This window comes from Callithrix jacchus, chromosome 15 (assembly GCF_049354715.1).
Source record: "Callithrix jacchus isolate 240 chromosome 15, calJac240_pri, whole genome shotgun sequence".
NCBI classification, from domain to species: Eukaryota; Metazoa; Chordata; class Mammalia; order Primates; family Cebidae; genus Callithrix; species Callithrix jacchus.
This window is the reverse complement of record NC_133516.1, coordinates 62,969,382-62,984,838: the sequence shown is the minus strand read 5'-3', so window position 1 is coordinate 62,984,838 and position 15,457 is coordinate 62,969,382. Positions and strand designations below refer to the sequence as shown.

At 37.5% G+C, this 15,457-nt stretch overlaps 1 long non-coding RNA gene across 1 annotated transcript in view; it reads right to left on the bottom strand.

Annotated features, from left to right (window-relative positions):
* Positions 1-227: 227 nt before the first annotated feature.
* The window catches only part of LOC103788314 (uncharacterized), a 28,568-nt gene continuing 13,338 nt past the window's right edge, over positions 228-15,457 (bottom strand). Inside the window, exons 2-3 of the long non-coding RNA XR_614204.5 lie at positions 2,045-2,184; positions 228-1,513 (exon numbers count right to left, since the gene is read on the bottom strand). This is a non-coding gene — a long non-coding RNA (uncharacterized LOC103788314). The remainder of the gene's footprint in view (positions 1,514-2,044; positions 2,185-15,457) is intronic.

Below are 15,457 nucleotides of genomic sequence, written 5' to 3'. Positions count from 1 at the left end.
GTCTTCAAGTAACTCCATACTTGATAAGTAAAACCATACCAGAAAATAACTGTGTATTATCAGTTAACATTTCTACTTTGAAAATACTGGGACTTGGGTCTTTTCTCCCATCTCTGGGCTCCTCTTTCTTCTATGGAGTTTTTCATCTTGAGTACACTTTACCCAAACCATGCCATCTCTACTAAAATCTGCAATCCCAGTGGGAAAAAAACCCTCCTTTCATAAAATTCTAACAAATTCTTGACATTTTATTTTAAATATATATATATATTTTTTGTTACACTTTAGGTTCTGGGGTACATGTGCAGAACATGCAGGATTGTTGCATAGGTACATACACAGAAATGTGGTTTGCTGCTTCCATCTCCCGTCACCTATATCTGGCATTTCTCCCCATGTTATCCCTTCCCAACATCCGTACCCCTGCTGTCCCTCCCCTTATTCCCCCTCAACAAATCCCAGTGTGTGATGCTCCCCTCCCTGTGTCCATGTGTTCTCATTGTTCAACATCCGCCTATGAGTGAAAAGATGCGGTGTTTGATTTTCTGTTTTTGTGCCAGTTTGCTGAGAATTATGGTTTCCAGATTCATCCATGTCCCTACAAAGGACACAACTCATCATTTTTTATGGCTGCATAGTATTCCATGGTGTATATGTGCCACATTTTCCTTGTCCAGTCTATCATCAATGGGCATTTGGGTTGGTTCCTGGTCTTTGCTATTGTAAACAGTGCTGCAATAAACACAGGTGTGCATGTGTCTTTATAATAGAACAATTTATCATCCTTTGGATATATACCCAGTAATGAGATTGCTGGGTCAAATGGAACTTCTATTTCTAGGTGGTTGAGGAATAGCCACACTGTCTTCCACAATGGTTGAACTAATTTACACCCTACCAACAGTGTAAAAGTAATGGCAGACTGCCCCTATAATGGCGGACTTGGTAATGGTGGACTTCCTCGGTAGTGGTGGACTGCCTCGGTAATGGTGGACACCCTTACCCCCACAGAGCTGGACCATCCTGGGTCTAGCTGTGCTTGCTGTGAAACTCAATCCAGAGTGTTTCAGATTGCTGGCCTTTGTGGGGGTAGGACCCGCCGAGCTAGATCACCTGGCTCCCTGTTTCAGCCCTTTTTTCAGTTGAATGGGTGGCTCTGTCTCCCAGGTGTTCCAGGTGCCAGTTAAAACGGTTGCCCAGATATGTGTGAGTTTTTGTGTGGAGACCCACTGCACCAGCTGAAACAGCCCTGCTGGAAACGTGTGGTGCTTTTCAGCCCAGAAATCTCCTGGTCTGTGGGCAGTAATGACTCATTTGGAAATGCAGTGATCGATCACTCAGCCTCTGCATTATTCTCGCTGGGAACTGCACTCCAGAGCTGTTCCTATTCAGCCATCTCAGATCTGGAAGCAATTCTTGACATTTTCTTTGTTCCAATGGATGTGAGTCATTTCAACTGTGGTTGGAGGTTGTAACTTTCTGATGAGCTAAGCTACTACCACACAGCAACCACCTGAAATATCAAAATAGATAATGGGTGACAGTTTCCCAAAAGAAAATGAGAACATCATCATGAGAATCAGAGGGACTGGCTTTTGAATAGATTTAAATAATGATTTAGGTTTCTACCAGGGAACCAAGAAAAATAACTCTTGTTTATGTTTTTGTGGACAAATTTTCTTAAACACCCAGGACATAATACCTACTCATCAGTTACATTGTATTTCTTCATTCACATGATTTCAACTCTAAGTTCTCTGTGTAGGCCAAACACTCCCCTTCTGATTATAATTTCAATTACTGATTTGTCAAATAACATAGCTCTACCTGCCCCCAAAAGAACATAGATGCCTACTGTTTTTATTTATAAACAAATATTTCACCCTCTTCTGTCTGAGATCTGACTTTCTGCAAGTTTTTTTCCTTTTTCTTGTGCTATAATCTTAAGGAAAAATAGATTTTATCATTCACCATTCAAAAATGCCAATCCACACAATATCCTCAGGGGCACCAAGGCTTTCTGGATGAGAGAGCTCACACTCACCCATCTGGCTGCTGGGATTTGGTGAGTAGGGTTCACAGAGCTTCTACTTCTTCACATTGCTGAAGTTCTAATACTTTAGGGGAGTATTTGTCACATTTAGATGCCCGCATGTTTTCTTGATGAAAGGCAATGGTATCTCCCTGTTCAAAAGGGTGACAAGATAAAACAAGTTCAGGAAGAAGAATTTGTGAAATTGATAATCACTGAAAGATTTTGTTTGCACACAGGACTTTATATGTCTGGGGAGAGAATAGAGAACAGGCATTACAAAAGAGGTCTTTAGTTCGGAGTGAATGAAAGTGCCCGAGGTCTGAATTTCTTAGCAAAATCCTAAATGGTACTTAGGCCAAACTTTCTAGGATGGAAATTCCTCTTGGAGGCATGTTTCCTGTTTGATGAAATACCTTGACCCAGGATGTGTTACTAAGTAAACTAATCAATACAATTAAAGGCAATTTGTTTTAAAAAGACAAATTGATGTTTATCCGATGTTTAACATGGTCACTCTGTATTTTCATTTATCTCTAGAGGCTTAGTTGTAATAATGTGTGTGCTATTTTTGCATTTTCTCTTTTCACTTAACATGTTTTACAAGTTTCAACACAGTCTTTCCAATTAACATTTAAGAACCTTGCTGGTTGTTTTAAATCCTAGCTGTTATAGATAATATTTCAATGAATATTTTCATTCTTATCTATTTTTAGTTTTGAAATGATGCTTTAAGTCCCCAGAAATTGCATATCTGTGCCACACAGACCAAAACACCATGCAGTTGTATCTCTGAAATAATATATTGTCTTCCAAACGTGCTGGATAATTCACTCTCTCAGACACAGTGTAGAAGTACAATGGTTTCAACACAAGGTTGACACTACAAGGTGTTAAGGAAATAATGGACCTTGGCATGGGTCTAACCTCTTGAGGATATCTGACATACATGTATGAAAGTTTCTCAACTTGAAAAAAAAAGGAATGGCAACTCTCACTTCATCATAGAGTGGGGATTACAACCCTAAATGTCCTCTTGGTTTTGGCAGGGAGCATAAATTAATCAAGCAAGATGTTAGGGAGGCTGGAGATAAAGATGAAAACTATGGAAAAACGAGGATGCATGTTCCATCTGCCCCTCTAAAGAGCTGTCTTTACTCAGCTCCAGCTGAGATGTCACAGTTTCAAAATGTAGACCACTCATTCAAATTCAATGTATATGAAACATATCAAGACTTACTAGACAAGAAAGGAAGGAAGGGAGGGAAAGGAAAAGGATGTAAAAAAGGAGGAAGGAAAAGAGAAAGAAAAAGAGATAAAAAGTTGGTTTGAAATCCCTGTGTACAAACTTAAAAATGTACCATTTGCAATGAACTTTGCTTTATAGAAGTAAGGCAAATTTCAATAAAAAGATGCCTTGTAAAACTGATTGTTTGGATTGGTATGGATGGGAATAAAATACAAAATGAAAGTGCTAAGCAACCAGCATCATCCAAAAGAAATGTCATTTATGATAATGAACAGTATGCATGCACAAAAAGCAGAATTCGATGCTGGGCTTTAGCAGATGTAATTATATAGCATGATAAAGTAAAGCACAAAAGGAGTTGAACCACACTTTCCAAATTACAAAGCTGTAAAACATTCAGCAGTCAAGTAATAAAAAGAAAAAAAATTGTTCTACTTATTTAATTTGCGTAACTTATTTTTTTCCAACAACAAAATGCCTAGGATGAACAATGAATTCAGGAGTTACAGAATGACTGGTGCCCCTCTCCACTCATTTTCCAAGCGATTTCATTTGCTCAATAAGATCAGCTACCACAGGATGGTGAGAAATCTTAGTGTGTGTGTGTTTTCCCAGATTTGCCTTTATGATGTGAGGAACTATAAGTGACAGCAGTAAGGAGAAAAAAACCTCTACTTCAGGGTAAGATATTGATAGGGGTAAGAATTCAGCCCTCCGACTGCAAAGCTCTCCCGCCATTTCTCAGTATTGTATAGTTTATTATTGCACGTTTGAGTAGAAGTCAGGGATATATGTGATAAGCGTCACCACTTGAAGTTGTCCACAAGGCTATTTGCTATCAAAAATGTAAGTGGACTGTAAGAAAAAAAGACTTGGAGGAATAAGGGGCAGGAAGTGACAATGGCCATAAAAGGAGGCATTTGCCAACAAGACAAACACCCAGATGCATTTGTTGTTGGAAAATATTTCCAAGCTAAGAATGTAAGTAAAAGGACAGCTAATAAGTTATGTAAACAGCCTTTTGCTAGGATAATGAAAACCTAAGGACTGGCAGGTAAACAACCAAGGCACAAATTTAGGTCATCCTTTGCTATTATTTTTTTCTGCTATCTTTTGGCAGGGTCCTCAGTGTCTTCATTTTGGCTGTTAAGTACATTTATGCTCAGCCAGTTTACAGGGTTGTTATTAAGAATACATGGATTTTTAATGAGGTTCTGGGTCAAATATCCAGGTAACTCAAGCCAAGTTAATCTTGAATCTGAAATAGCCTTATAGATGTCTTGATTTTTAGGTGTGTATTTTCCAATGAGTTATTGGAAATAAATTCTTCTATCACTCATGTTTTCCAAGCCTACATGATTTGCCAAAGTTCTCAGTGAAGGACTTTTCAAGGCTTTCTTGTAGTAGTAAATAATCCTCTACAAGTTCTTTTAATCAAATTAGACTAGGACCCTCCTCTTCTCTCTTGTTCCTTGATCTAAAAGAGTCTGCTCCCATGCCACATAAAGCTATCTCATATTGTGTCTCCTCAGTTTCTATTCCTCTGTTTCATTTAATTCAACCAACATTGTGTTGGGGTAGGAGAATCTACTCCAGTCCTTGTCCTGTGAATTCAGAGATGAACCACATAATAGAGATGAATAATCTGCTCTCATTTATCATTATTACCTTCATAGATGGGGCACATACTGTGTATCAGGCACTGCACTAAAGGCTTGGTTGGTATGCATCATCTTAATTGATTATCACAACAATTGAAATATATTAGGACTATCTGCATTCCCAATTTTAAAATGGGAAAACTGAAGATAAGAGATGAAGAATTTTTCAAGGTTTTATGCCTCTTGAGGGAGAGATCCAGGACAATATCTCAGGTCTAACTCTGAAGTCTAGACTCTTAGCTGCTACTAAATAATATAAATGATAATGAAGAAGATAATAATGATGATAGTTAATATTTATTGAGCAACATTTTATATTTCAGGTAAAGTGCAAGGCACTTGACATAGATTATAATGTTGCTGCATTATAACAATCATCATGCAAGGCTAACCATGCTGCTACCCATGATTATTAGATAATTAAAATTAAGATGTATAGAAATTATGCCTTATGAAAGATCATTCAGTTGGTCTCAATGAATAGGGTGGGCCTCTCTACTACAGTAAAACCAGTGCTTCTAAATTTCGCCCAGAAAATACTGTATTAGTCTGGTTTCTGTGAATCAAAGGAATAGGAAGAAATTATATAGCAAAAAACTATGGATAGTTAGTCCTATTTTTTGTATTAATTTGAAAAATAATCAAATAAAAGCAAACTAAATACAAAAATCATAACTTCTTCCACTAACACTATTATAGGACTCCTTGGGGAATGTCATTGTCATTTAATTGTTAAGTCAAAATGAATCTGGAGAACATCATTCTCAGCAAACTGACACAAGAACAGAAAATGAAATACCACATATTCTCACTCATAGGAGGGTGATGAAAAATGAGAACACATGGACACAGGGAGGGGAGTACTAAACACTGGGGTCTATTGGGGGGAAAACGGGAGGGCCAGCGGGGGAATGGGGGGAGCTGGGGAGGGGATAGCCTGGGGAAAAATGACAAATGTGGGTGAAGGGGAGAAAGGAAGCAAAACACACTGCCATGTGTGTACCTATGCAATTGTCTTGCACGTTCTGCACATGTACCCCAAAACCTAAAATGCAATAAAAAATTAAAAAAAAAAAAAAGCTAGACCTATTTTGTCTAATGTCACCATTAGGGATTCATACCAAAATTGGTTGAGATGACTTAGTTTCAAAGGTCCCTGCTTCCAAGTAAATCAAGGTAATGTTCCATGTGTTTTAGGATCCTGGCATCTGGCAAAATGTCTTGCAAATATTGTACTTAGTAAACATTTGTGGCTTGCAGTTTTTGATGCTCAGGCATCAAGGGGTTAACAATTAGTTTTCTATTGACAAAGTATTCTTTCACAATGCCTGAGGTGTTTTTTGCTTTAGAAAAAGTGGTAGCAGTGCATGGTTATTTTTGATCCATGAAAATATTGGTTATAATATTCTTTTTCCATTACATTACTGTAAAACTTGAGAGCTATTAAATAATAGTAACATTTTTTAATAAGATGATTTAAAAGAAGGGGTATGTTATCATTATTGTTTACCTATGCAAACATTACGAGAGCCTGTTATGTACTAGGCACTTTGCTGAACATGCTGAGGAAGACAAAGACGTGTAAAGACATATGAATAATCCTGCCGATATATGTTGGTTGCAAGCTTCAGTACGCTGAAGATAAGCATCTTGTCTCATCTACAATTTGTTACCCACTTCATGCACCTCATTTGCAAAAACAATTAATGATCCTGCTAGCAAATGTGTAAACAATGGCTATGAAATATATAAATATACCCATTTAGCTACTTATTTCCTTTTGCCAATAAAATAAATCTTTTCTTCTCTATTAATAAACAGCTATACACAAAAATAGTTTATAGATAAATTGCATTTAGACATGAAAAAAATGCCCTGACTGTGCAGTGGTAGAAATTATATAGGTTTCTAGAAACAGGAGACATTAGAAAAATTAATCACATTCCTTCAGGTCTAACTGCCTGTGGTCTTTCTGGTAACATTTATTAAATAATTAAAAGTACATTTATTTTCAAGACTTTTGTTACAAAAATGATAGCTTTACTATGCCTTTAGAAATTACATCTGCAATTATATTACTCAATAATTTGTTTTAATACATTTTCTTTAGGAAATGTTTCTGCTCGTTCAGATATTGACTATAAAAGCAAAATGAAGTGTGGAGTTTAAGTTATGATTTTAAAAGCCCTATTGCTAAAAAGGGAGAGGTAGTAGTTTTATATTTTCATTGCATTCTTTAAATAACTGTCCAATCTTTTACTTCATACTGGCAATATAGGTAATGAATATAAATGCTGTATATCTGTAGAGCACTTGGATTTTTACATGCAATAGTAAGGCAGATGAGGTACTTTGGCCAAACCAACTCAACCTGGAGAATTATATATACTTTTTACCTTATTGAGGTACAAGATACAGGTGTAAAGTGCACTAATCCTGAGTGTACAGCTAGGTAAGTTTGTACACCTGTATAACCACAACCCAGATCAAAAGCTAGAATATTTCTAGAGCCCCACACATTTCCTTCATGTCTCCCTTAGTCAGCTACCAGCACTCCCCCAACTCAGAATAACCAGTAATCCAGTAATGTACTTCTATTAACCATGACTGCTTTTGTCTATTTTTAGACATTATCTGAGTGGAATTATGCAATATGTTCTTTTTTGCATCTTTTTTTTAATCAACAAAATGAGAGATTCATCTGTCATATTGTGTGTAATTAGCTATTGTGTATCATTAGTTCTTTTAAATTATTGCTCTATTATATAGTATGAATACAAAATGAAATATTTATCCATTCCTCTGCTGATTGATATTTGAGTTATTTCCAGTTTTTGTGTATTATGTGAAAAAAAAACTCTTACTGGATAAAGAAAATGTGATACATATACACCACGGAGCACTATAACCATAAAAAAGAATGAGATTATGTCTTTTGCAGAAACGTGAATAAAGCTAGAAGCTATTATCCTTAGCAAACTAAGACAGGAACAGAAAGCCAAATACTGCATGTTCTCACTTACAAGTGGTAGCTAAATGATGAGAACACATGAACACATAGAGGGAAACAACACCCCCTGGGGCCTATCAGAACCTGGAGGGTGAGAGGAGGAAAAGGATCAGGAAAAATAACTAATGGGTATTAGGCTTAACACTTGGGTGATGAGGTAATCTGTACAATAGACCCCCATGATATAAGTTTTCTGTGTAACAAACCTGCACATGTATTCCTGAACTTAAAGAAATAAAGAGTATCTGAATAGGAAGAGAGGACATCAAATTGTCCCTGTTTGCAAATGACATGATTGTATATTTAGAAAACCCCATCGTCTCAGCCCCAAATCTCCTAAAGATGATAAGCAACTTCAGCAAAGTCTCGGGATACAAAATCAATGTGCAAAAATCACAAGCATTCCTATATACCAATAACAGACAAACAGAGAGCCAAATCATGAGTGAACTCCCATTTACAATTGCTACGTAGAGAATAAAATACCTAGGAATACAACTAACAAGGGATGTGAAGGACCTCTTCAAAGAGAACTACGAACCACTGCTCAATGATATAAGAGAGGACACAAACAGATAGAAAAACATCCCATGCTCATTATTAGGAAGAATCAATATTGTGAAAATGGCCATACTGCCCAAAGTAATTTATAGATCCAATGCTACCCCCATCAAGCTACCAATGACTTTCTTCACAGAATTGGAAAAAGCCACCTTAAACTTCATATGGAACCAAAAGAGAGCCCGCATAGCCAAGACAATCCTAAGCAAAAAGAACAAAGCTGGAGGCATCATGCTACCTGACTTCAAACTATACTACAAGGAGAGAGTAATCAAAACAAAATGATACTGGTACCAAAACAGAGATATAGACCACTGGAACGGAACAGAGGCCTCAGAAAGAATGTCACACAACCTACAACCACCTGATCTTTGACAAAGCTGACAACAACAAGCAATGGGGAAAGGATTCTCTGTTTAATAAATGGTGTTGGGAAATCTGGCTAGCCATATATAGAAAGCGGAAACTGGATCCCTTCCTTACACCTTACACAAAAATTAACTCTAGATGAATTAAAGATTTAAATACAAGACCTAACACCATAAAAACTCTGGAAGAAAACCTAGGCGAAACCATTCAGGTCATAGGCATGGGCAAGGACTTCATGACTAAAATACAAAAAGTAATGTCAACAAAAGCCAAAACAGGCATATGGGATCTAATTAAACTTAAGAGCTTCTGCACAGCAAAAGAAACTATCAACAGAGTGAACCAGCAACCAACAGGATGCAAAAATTTTTTTGTAATCTATCCATCTGATAAAGGGCTAATATCTAGAATCTACAGAAAACTTAAACAAATTTACAAGAAAAAAACAACCCAATCAAAAAGTGGACAAAGTATATGAACAGACACTTCAAAAGAAGACATTTATGCAGCCAACAAACATGAAAAAAAGCTCATCATCACTGGTCATCAGAGAGATGCAAATCAAAACCACATCGAGATACCATCTCACAACAGTTAGAATGGCAATCATTAAGAAATCAGTAGACAACAGATGCTGGAGAGGATGTGGAGAAATAGGAACACTTTTACACTGTTGGTGGAAGTATAAATTAATTCAGCCATCGTGGAAGACAGTGTGGTGATTTCTCAAGGATCTAGAACTGGAAATATCTTTTGACCCAGCAATCCCATTACTTGGTATATACTCAAAGGATTATAAATCATTCTATTATAGAGACATATGCACACCTACGTTTATTGCATCACTGTCCACAATACAAAGACTTGGAACCAACCCAAATGATAGACTGGATAAAAAAAAAAACAACCCAAATGATAGACTTGGAACCGACCCATCAATGATAGACTGGATAAAGATAATGTGGCACATATACACCATGGAATACTATGAAGACATAAAAAAGGATGAGTTCATGTCCTTTGCAGGAACATGGATGAATCTGGAAACCATCATTTTCAGCAAACTGACACAAAAACAGAAAACCAAACACCACATGTTCTCATTCATAAGTGGGTATTGAACAATGAGAACACACAGAGACAGGGAGGGGAACATCATACACTGAGGCCTGGGGAGAAGGGGGCTAGGTGAAGAATATCAGGGGGATTGGGAGGGATAGTATTAGGAGAAATACCTAATGTAGATGACTGGGCGATGGATGCAGCAAAGCACCACCATTGGCATGTGTATCTATGTAACAAACCTGCATGATCTGCACATGTACCCCAGAACTTAAAGTATAACAAATAAATTTTTAAAATAAATTAAATTAAAATTTTCATGTGTACCTATGCAACAATCCTGCAAGATCTGCACATGTGCCCCAGAACTTAAAGTACAATTAAAAAAAAAAAAAAGAAGAAAGAAAACGCTTCTTAAATAAAATGTGTGTTGTTTTGTTTGGTTAATTTTGTTTTTGTCATTTTTTTTCCCACACTCTGTTTCCCAGGCTACAGTGCAGTGGCATAAACATAGGTCACTGCAGTTTCTATCTTCTGGGATCAAGTTATCCTCCTGCCTTAGCTTCAGCTGGGACCACAGGCATGTGCTACCACATCTGGCTTTAAATAAAACTTTTTAAAGGTACAAATAAGCTGAAACAAAGTAAGGAATACTCAAAACACCAAAAAGTAAATTAAAAGAGACTGAAGCTTATTCTAAACTTGGGAGTATTTGCTGACCCTGATGTCAAATTTGTCATTATCTCTCAGGTTGTATAGGACAGTACAGTCCTCATCCAAGTAGCTAGAGGAAAAGAATTTTAGTAGGAACTCCTGCATTAAGCTAAAACGGGTTTTAGGGTAATGAGAAATAAGCCTAGCTCTGCAGGAAGTTGCGAAAAAAATGAAAAACAAAAAAACTGCCCATCTTAAGATGTGCAAAACAAGTGCAAAAGTAAAAGAAATCCATTCTGAAAGTCTGTGTCCTCAAATTAGATCCTGTGGGTTTGAAGCCCTATTTGTACCACCTAGTTGTTCCTAAAACCATCATATCTAAAATTTTGATTAAAGTTTTCATAGTATCATCCAGGTTCCTGGATAAAAGAAATGCAAACTCTTTCTGGGATAATTCACTTTCAACTGAGGCCTCAAAAATTTCCACAAAGTTAACTAAAATAATATAAATCATGAAACACAGAGGAAATTAAGTACCAGAGGAAGAACCAGCAGAAATAGATTGATAAAGATACTGTGTATTAGAATTATAAAATACAGTTTATAAAATGATGACTATGATGAATGAAATAAGAAATTGAAAATATGAGCCAGAACAAGCCACAGCAAAAGAATTAAGCATTTTTTGCAAAGAAGAACTAGGACTATCTCACAGCAATAGAAAATATGATAAAATAGGACAAAATGGAATTGAAATACACGAATTATATTTAACCAGAATTCCAAAAGGAGGAAAGAAAGAATAAAAAAAGAAATGAAGAGATTGCAGCAAAAACTTTTTAGAACTAAGGAAAGGCAATTTATTCATTTCATAATGCCAAGAAATAGGAAAGAAACAAAATAATAATTAAAAGAGAATCCACACCTGTATACATGATACTGACTAGGCAGAACACAAAGACAAAGAAAAGATCCTAAAATCAATTACAGAGAAGAGGTGTACTATTTTCAAATGAATGAAACTGAACTGGCAGCTGGCATCTCAAAAGCAACAGCAGAAGCTATTAGGACTTTCATAATGTCTTCAAAGTGCTTAGAGTAATTAACTCAGAGTTGTATACTAATAAAAAAATATATTTTTGATATATAGGTAAAATCAAGAAATATTGAAATGAATAAAAACCAAGAGTTTGCCACCAACAGATTTGTATTCAAGGGACTTTAGAAAAGAATACTATATACAGGAGGAAAATGATTGCACGTGAAAGGTGAAAAATATAAGGAAGAATAATGAGTAATAAATGTTGAACATGTGATGGAAGTATAAACACTGATCATATGTAACATCCTATAAGATTAGAAAATCACAAATAGAAAATAATGTATAAATTGTATTTACAATGTTTTAATGTCTTTCTGCTGCAGAGAGGGGTAAACGTTTTGATAAGTTTTATGTTTAATAATTCAGTGTGCATGTTAAGATACTAAAGTGACAATAACAGATTAAATATAAAATTAACTTCCAAAAATATAAGGAAAAACTGGATGAGAATACAAAACATAAAAGAAGGCAATAAAAGAATGAACAACAGAAATTGTAAGACAAATTAAAAAAACATACACACACACAATAAGATGATGGAAGCACATCCCAAAATACCAGTAACTTTTTTTTCTTTTTTTGAGACAGAGTTTCGCTCTTGTTACCCAGGCTGGAGTGCAATGGCGCGATCTTGGCTCACCACAACTCCGCCTCCTGAGTCCAGGCAATTCTCCTGCCACAGCCTCCTGATTAGCTGGGATTACAGGCACGCGCCACCATGCCCAGCTAATTTTTTGTATTTTTTAGTAGAGACGGGTTTCACCATGTTGACCAGGATGGTCTCGATCTCTTGACCTCGTGATCCACCCGCCTCAGCCTCCCAAAGTGCTGGGATTACAGGCTTGAGCCACCGTGCCTGGCCTACCAGTAACTTTTTAATGGATTAAATGCTTTACATAAAAAACATAAATTGTCCGGGCAAGGTGGCTCACACCTGTAACCCCAGAACTTTGGGAGGCTGAGGCAGGAGGATCACTTGATGTCTAGAGTTTGAGACTATTGCATGGGCAATGTGGCAAAAGCCGGTCTCTACAAATAATGCAAAATGTAGCCAGGCCTGGTGGTGTGCTTCTGTAGTCCCAGCTACTCAGAAGGATGAGGTGGGAGGATCACTTGAGCCCGGGAAGCAGTGGTTGCAGGGAGTGGATATTGTGTCATTTCAGCCTGGGCAACAGAGTGAGACCCTGTCTCATAAAATAAAATAAATTGTCAAAGTAAGTTAATAAAAGTCTAGCCATATGTTGTTTATAAGAGGCAAATCAAAATATTGAAACACAGAAAGTTCAAAAGAATTGAAAAGATGTATTGAGCAAACATTAATTTTAAAAAGCTGAAACATCTATAGCATCTATATTAATATAAAACATAATGGATATTAGGGCAAAAGAAATTACCAGAAATTAAGAGGGCAACTACAATATGAATAAAAAGCTTAATACATACGAAGACATAACAATTCCAAATGTGTACCTATAAATGTATTAAATCAGAACCTAACAAATTACAAAAATAAAATCTAGAAATAGACCCATACAAGTATAGCCAATTGGTTTTACACAAAGGTAATCAATTAATTCTCAGGAGGAAAAATCATCTTTTCAACAATTGTTACTGGAACAAGTACCTATTTACAGGAAAAAAATAAATTCAACCTAAAACTCACACCTTACAGAAAAGTTAATTCAAAATGGACAAGTAATCTAAATGTAAAGCTTAAAACTATAGCTCTTTTTCACATTTAAAGGAAAACATAAGGGAAAATCTTTAGGTCTTAACATTTCTGTGAAGTGTTCTTTGGCTCAACCACAAAGGCACGTTTCATAAAAGAAAAAATCAATAAATTGAATTTAATCAAAATTTAAAATGTTTTCCCTGCCAAAGAGTATTAAGGGAATGAAAAGACAAGCTACAGGCTGGAAGAAAATATCTGCAATCCATGTATCTGGCAAAGCACTCTTACTATCTGGAATATATAAAGAAGTCTGCAGGGTCTCCAATTCCTCCCACCTTTATTCTGTGTCCTGGCCAAAATCATGAAGTACCTTTACAGCTCTGTTACCAGTCAGCTTCAGGTTTTTTCCAGGGTGGGAATCAGGGCCTTGAACGTTCCCAGACACTGATAAAGATATCTATGTTATTGCCCAAATCACTAAAGGAAAGTGGCCTCAGCCCTGAGCCAAATTCCTTAAACTTTGATAAAAAGTCCATACCCCAAGCCCCTGGCTGCAAACACCCTAGATAGAACACCCTTTTTCTCTCACTGTTCATCATGAGGACCACTGCAGCACTCTGTTAAGTTCCCCTAGGGAATGTTTTGGACTGATCACTCTGACATTCAATGTTTCTTTCCTGGAATCCTAACTAGCCCCATCTCAGGATAGTTTGGGGCACTCTCTTGTGGAAATTCCCCTGCTTCTGCTTTTGGGGTGATTCCCAAAAGCAGTTAGGTGGGATGAAACAATTGGCATCATCAACGGGACCCCAAAGAAAGGCAAAGAAGAACTGACTGGGGATGTCCTGGAATGGTGTCAGGTTCTATGTGACGCTTTTGTGGCCTGCTTGCTCAAGGCTTGCAGGCCTCCCTGGAAATATCAAGATGCTCCAAAAACTCCAGCTGGCTTGATTAGCCTTATGAGGGTTTGAAATTGCAAATGGCCAGCAAGGAGGTCAGGCTCCTCGTGACCAGGTAAGGCTGACATTTGTTGTGGCCATCCGCCTAGCAACAGAGGGTCTGCTGGCAGCAGAAAGCAAGGTAGGCAAGTTAGAGGAGAAATTACAACTGGAAAGAGATGTACACCCAACTCTGTTAGTTACCAACAGAGTGGATAAAGTGGAAGAAGGGGAGGCTGAACACACTGTTGTGCTAAATGGTGCAATAAGAAAATACCCAAAGCCCCACCATTGTCCAGTCCTCCAATGGGGATGTCGAAAACCGGAAACCCTCAGTCAGTGAAAGTGAGTCTGACAGATCCAGATAATGGAGGGGAACGTCTGAGGACTCACTCCCTCACACAAACTAAAGTAAAGTAAGCCCACCAGGCAGGAGCCTGAAGCCCTCCACTACTTACCAACCAAACATATGCCCTGAGCAAATATAGTCATAGAGTTAATTGATCTGGCTAGCCACTTTTGGCAGAACCTGAAGGAGTTCTTAGCCACATGGCTGGTAAAATTATGGAATAGTGGCACTGATGGGGTGGTTCTGTCTGGAAATGAAGCAGAAAAGATTATGAATGTTACGGCATATCCTTCTATCTACCGGGCAAAGCCTACCTACATGCCTCCTGTGCTAATCCTGGGATCATTCCCTGATAGATTGATGCATCCTAGCCTGCAGGGAAGCCTGGCCATCCAAAAGGTATAGACCTGGGGATCTAGCACCTTCGAAGACAACCTAAGAGCTTTGTTGCATGAGTTGGCAATGCAGGTGGCTGTCTATGCCCCTGCTTTTCAGGGGCATAATAATGCCACATTCCTGGCCAGTGTGTTCCTAATACATTCCTAAAGCCCACTCTGCCTGGGTGGAAGCAAACACTTCTTCTCATCTTAAGTCCTTTAGCAGGGGCTCTGATTGAAACAAAGGAATTAGAAGTGACAGTGTAGCTAAGGTGAGCAGTGCTGCAATAAGGGAGGAAACTGAAGGAGACAAGGACGGGGAAAAGATAGAGAGACAGCAAAATGAGTGTCGGGGAGTAAAATATGGCAAGATCTTCTGAAGGTAGGTATGGACAGAGAGAAAACAGACAAACAACCCAAT